Consider the following 6132-nt stretch of genomic DNA (forward strand, 5'->3'; position numbering starts at 1 on the left):
AAATAAACTATTCTATCTGAAGTTTAGCCAATCACGAAATGAATTCGCGAATATTTACAGTCTCTGAAGATGATTATTTATCGCGGTTAAATTTGACTATCTCGTCGAATTTTACACTCATTGTCCATGTGCAATATAGTTTACTCCTCATGTCTCCCCCATGCCAAAAATTTCAATTTTTAAGTTTCTCACTCTTCTTTCCTGTCTTTTCAAAACTCCATTATTTTTGCTGTTTATGAATTTTTGTTGGTTTATTTTGCGTTGTTACACAAAACTCCTAAACACTGCCCAGAAACAAATTTAACACTGTTTTTCAGAGATCTGATTTGTTTGTAACTTCTTATAGAAACGTTAACTGATCATTAATTCATGCCACTTGTTCCATTACCAATATGAAATCTACCACAGGTTACATGCTACCCACCTAGAGTTCTTTGCCATTTTTGAATTTTCATTGTATGTCAGTAATTTCTAATTATTTCGAAAGTAATATTTTATTCCCATTGGTAAAATAGATACCTACGCCAACCTAACATTAAAAAATATTTGTCTGTCTTTTCAAAAAATTTAACGATAAAAACGAACAAGTTATATTTAGTAACTCCAGGTTTAATTTAGTATTAACATAATTGTGATGTCTCAAAAGTTTCCGAGGGTATGATAATTATGTAGCAAAATAAAATAAAAATATGACATATTTTGAGTCTAAGATCAAAAAAATAATGGACAGTATTTGTAAGTTTATCATCAAATATCATTCAATAACATAAAACATATATTTTAAATATCTTTAGGCAATTTAAAATTACTGCAGTGTTTTTGTCAACTCGGCAGTAAAAAGGTTAATTATGAGGTTACGTAGCGTGTACTCCAGTTAATGATTCCACTTAATGTCTGTGATTGTTCCTGGATACAAAACCAAAAATGACGTTTACAGATAAGCTTAATATATAACTTTATGTTTAGTGTGCATGTCTAACGGTCCATATGTTCTATGTAAATAACCTAAATAACATAATTATTATTCTGTCCACGCAAACGAAGACTAAGGGACAGGTAGTAAATACATAGTGTCACGATTATTTCGCGTATTCATTTCACTCCAGGCTGTACTCAGCTTGCCTATACATAATCAACTCCTTTTTTTATTAATGAGCATTGGTCGATAATAAGGTCCTTTGTTGAGTGGTTGTACTGCTGCTTCTTCTGCTTGTTTATAACTGGCACAAAGTTGTCAAGGGCGTGTCAAAAACACTGTAGTCCAATCATCAACGTGACATGTGTGCGTTAAATATTAATTGCTACCCAATAAATCCACGAAACATCCGTAGCTCTAACCACTACTTACTATATTAGATACTAACGACTGGAAAGATTCATGTGTTCAGTGACCTGCAGGATAGACTCTGTAATCCTCCGCTTACTTGGACAAACGTCACCTGTTCGTTGGATGCTGACTTGTGTGGCGTCTCAAATGGGCAACTTGAAATTTATTTCAATAATTAGTTTATTGATTATTTCTGATTAGCCGAGAGGCCTCCAGATTATCAGTGATCCAATAGCGGAAGCAGAATAAATGTATAATTATTTGAATTTTGGTACATCACGAAATGAAGCCCGCGAATTTTTCCTGTCTCAGCTTATTATTGGAGACCGGAAAAATTCGTGAATTCATTTCACGATAGGCTAGAAAATCAAACAGTCATACATTTTACCTGCTTCTCTGATTGGCCCACAGTCTAAGTGAGAGACTCTGAGCCAAAATGGAAAACCTCACCAAAAGAAGATAGCAACCAATGAGCAGGTGAGTTTTGCCAAAATGTGCAGAGGAATGTGTTCTATCCTAGAGGTAACTGAAACCGAGAATTTTTCGAATCCCTATTTACTATATTTATCGCGTTAGTTTTCTCTTTAAAACAAAGTTATAGTTTGAAGAGCTTTTTCTGGCTAACCCCCGCACTTCCCGCCGCACAACATGAAAACTTGTTGCAGCGAGTGCCCGCTCCGCGGCGCGCGACTGCTGCCTTGCTGCAGCGGGTGTGCGGCGCTGAGGAAGCACCGATGTAACAATGTAACCCCACGGCCCCACGCGGCGTGTTTGATGATCGCCTCGTGACGGGGGCTCCGGCGGTGGACTGGCCCCGTCCCTGGGGATCCGCCCCAGCTCCAGCCCTCGAAAAATTACCCCCTCCCCCCAACGTGGGTACACACACCCCTTTGGCGGTGCCGACAGGAGAGAGAAAAAAACTATCCGTGTTGGACATGGAGGGTCGCTTGCTCCCTTGGGATGCTGGGAGATAAGTGATTTCGAAAACAGCGGGCATTTAGGGCTAATAATAAACTAAATTGAGGCTCTGGTATCTTTGCTGTTCCGTGCCCCCTTTGTCATTTTATTTCGTAATTTCCCCTACCCCACCCACCCAAACTATCTTGCGACCGCACGTTCGTGGGTTCAAGTCCTGCCACTATATTTAATGGGCGAGTTAAGGGTCCCTCCTGCCTGGGCACACACGGTGTGCAGAGCTTCAGGGAAAACAACGTAATTTGAAAACAACTCAGGATAAACGAGTGGGGTCTGTTTACGAAAAGAATTCAAGAGTACGCTGAGGGCCGATAAGTAGTTTGATTTCTGCATCAAGTTATTAAACTGTAATTTTAGAAACGTTGTATTGGTTTTCAGAGTAATTTTTAGGCATAAAACAACCAGTGCAGATTCTTGAAAGCACTTAAGGGACTTACATTACATATTTCTCTTCATTTATCCGCTATATTATGTTACGGTCACCGCTCAAATTTCACAGTTGTCTTATGAACGACGAGAAGACTGCGCGCCAGTTCAGAGACTTGCGCTTAGAGGCGATACCACGCTAGAAACACCAGCGAACGTCGCGCTTATCATCTCACCTCACGAACACAGATACACCTCTAACTAGGTGGGCCCCTTAAGGGTTCCTTTATTAGCGAGTTTTCCCCTTACTTCAAGCTCCGGCATCTAGAAATAATATTACAAAAAAAAACCGAGACTAGTTGAGTGTTAAAAGCACTGTAGCGTTGTCTGTGTTCCGCTGAGTCACGGCAATTTTTTTGCGGAAGCAAACGCTTCCTGAATGACCCGGCCAAACCAGGCAAACGCTTTTCTTGCAAGCGGCCGCTAATCACTCGCGCAAGCATACCTTACTGTAGTAAGGAGTGGTCAGATTCTTGCTGCCATAAATTTCACTTATCTCGATGACAGTAAACTTAATATATTTAATTAATATACAGAGCGTGTCGATGAACTAAACAGCCTCTTCTGAAAAGTTAAAAAAAAAAAATTGATACGATCTAATCTCACTGCGAAGACGGCCAAAATGAGGTCGCAGAAAAAAACATTACTCCCTTAGTAGACACAATACAAAGACATTCAAAATTGTTGCAAACCGTCTAAATTTACCAAAATATTTTGTCTGGAACTGTTCTTTTTATTACAGCAGCCTTTAGCGCAAGAGACGGATAAATTTGTTTGCTATACTTAGCATTCATGGGAGTAAGTATGTATGTTATTTTCATGAGTTTTCACTAACTTCAAAGCACATAACCCAACTGCAAGACATTGCCAAGCTCATGAAACGCCATTTTTATGGAGTATGTTATAAAAATTCCACTAAAACGCTGGATGCATTAAAAAGCAAAAAATTTAAACTGTTTGGCTGCATAAGTGAAAATTTAATCTAGAGTTTCTGGAATATTCGAGAATACATATTATATAATATTATTATCTACTGTATTAATGTTATGTTATATATATTTTATTATATAATTCATTAAATAGTATAATATTATATATGATATTATTATACTTTCCAAAATATTTGAGAATATATATTCCAAAAACATCAGGTACCTTTAAGAATGTTCCAAAAATATTAACTTTGAAATCTTCGAATATCCGTAGGACGATCCGAAAGGGATCTCTTTCCTGCCCTCTTACTTCCCGATTGTCCCTAAAGTTTATTTGCTTTGAAGTAGTTTACCCCTAAAAAAAACTTCAACCTCTCGCTTATCCTGAGGACACCGCATCTAGGCGTTAGCCATAATAGGCATTTGTCCTAATAGGAGTTTGTCCTAAAGGCAATATCCCTATCAGATTTCCAGAGATCTCTTCATTTTACTCTTACCACTGGATCTCGGCTCAACAGTGGCTCTCTCTATTGATCGTCTCTTACCGTGCACCTCGGTCTTTACACACTGTCTCGCACTACTCACTCGTTAAACAACACCGTCTCGCATGCTTCGGTCCCCGATGCTCCGATCTTCGCACACGAATCCCACCGCCCACTATCGCTCGCCAAGGCTTCACTCATATTTTTCATTCCATTGCTCTCGCGGGTCATCCACCATGTTTATATAACAAACCCCCCTTCCCCCATGTCCCGCATTGGAAAGATCTCAAAGCTCTTCGAATGTCGCGTCATCAGGATCCCCGACCTAACACTCGAAGCTGTGAGAACAATGGCGTCCTAGTTACGCCACTTCAAGCAGACGGGTCTCTGGAAACATGTGGAACCTTCAAGAAAGGTAGAGAGACGCCGCTGCCAATGGGATTGTCGTGCTGGTGGGAGACGGCGGGTGCTACCTGCATCGCGCCCCTCCTGCAGACTGGCTAGCCTCGTCGCTGGCCGCGTCCTAACAGTATGTTAAGGGGAGTATGTGTGCTAGTGATGCGGGATGATAAGATTGACGTTCGCTGGTGCTTCTGGCGCGTATCGCCTCTAAGTGCAAGGCTGTGAACTTACACGCAGGCTTCTCGTCATGCATAGAACTGTGAAATTTGAGCGGTGACCATAACATTATATGGCATAGAAATGACGGTAAAGGTGTAATGCAAGTCTCTTAAGTGTTTTCAAGAATATGTACCGGTTGTTTTACGCATACAAATCACTCCGAAAACAAGCCTTTTAGCCATTCTTACTCTTCTAAACACACAGTTTAAAACTTAAAACCGAAATCAAAAGTGCTTTTCGGACTTCGGCGAATTCTTAAATGATTTTCGTAAACAGAACCCACTCGGATATCTTGAGTATTTTTGAAATAACGTTGATTTTCCTGAAGTCCTGCACAACGTATGTGTGCCCATGTAGGCAGGGCTCTTAAGGAGAAATACCTATTTAGTTAATTCTGGAATGAGTTTATAATTTTAAAATTCATATCACAGCGGTTATAAACACACAAACACGTTTACATTTTAAGGTTAATTAAAATACGTAACTGGTCCTTCCGTAAATAATAGGGGGTGAAATTTTCATTTCTAGAGTGAAAAATTTAGTTGTAATTCTCAAAAGCGTGCAGAAATTTTGGAAACCACTATTGTTCTGATTGAAAAAAAAAAATGCTTAAAAGTGAGTTCAGATATGGTTTTAAAAGACAAATAGGTAGAGACCTGCAAAATTCGCGGTTTCAATGGCCTTCAGGATCGACTGCACATACCCCTGTACACTCGGGCAAATAACGCAAGTTCATTGGCTGCCAACTTGTTTGTCTGTGATTCGATCCTTCTATGGTTGAGGGTTTATAACTGGTTGAGATTCGTCCAGATGAACAGTACCTAAGCCAATAGTAAAATTATCTAAGAGGTATATGTGTTTGAATTCTAGCCTATCACCGAATGAATCCGCTTATTTTGCAGGTCTCTACAAATAGGTGATGTAAAATGCTTATGAAATGTTTAAGACCAGGTAATTTTTTTGGTAAAAAAAATTATGAACGCTCAAATGGCTGCTATGAGTAGAAACCGGAAATATTCGCAGATTCACTTCATGATTTGATAGAATTATATATCTGCTATTGATTCACTGTAAATTTGGATGACATAACGCCAAATAGATACACTCATGCGAAGAAGTATCGAATCACAAGTTACCCAGTTGAGACGTTCCACAAGTCCGCAGCTAATTGTGGAGTCCATCCTGGAGGTCGCTCGTGATTTGCGCCCGTCTGCAAGAGAAGCCATTACCCTATTTGGCCAAGCCATTCAGGGCGCGTTTGCTTCCGCACAGAATTTCAATCATTCGTGTGCCGACAGTTGGCATGCATCCGACAGAAACTCGACCGATCAGGAAACGCAAACATTGCTGCAGGTTTTTTTATACCATC

General features: G+C 39.8%; 1 protein-coding gene across 3 annotated transcripts in view; it reads right to left on the reverse strand.

Annotated features, from left to right (window-relative positions):
• LOC134527637 (uncharacterized) overlaps window positions 1–6132 on the reverse strand; it is a 160581-nt gene that overhangs the window by 40917 nt on the left and 113532 nt on the right. The gene's annotated exons all lie outside the window — the stretch shown is intronic.

This window comes from Bacillus rossius, chromosome 1 (genome assembly GCF_032445375.1).
Source record: "Bacillus rossius redtenbacheri isolate Brsri chromosome 1, Brsri_v3, whole genome shotgun sequence".
Classification (NCBI taxonomy): Eukaryota; Metazoa; Arthropoda; class Insecta; order Phasmatodea; family Bacillidae; genus Bacillus; species Bacillus rossius.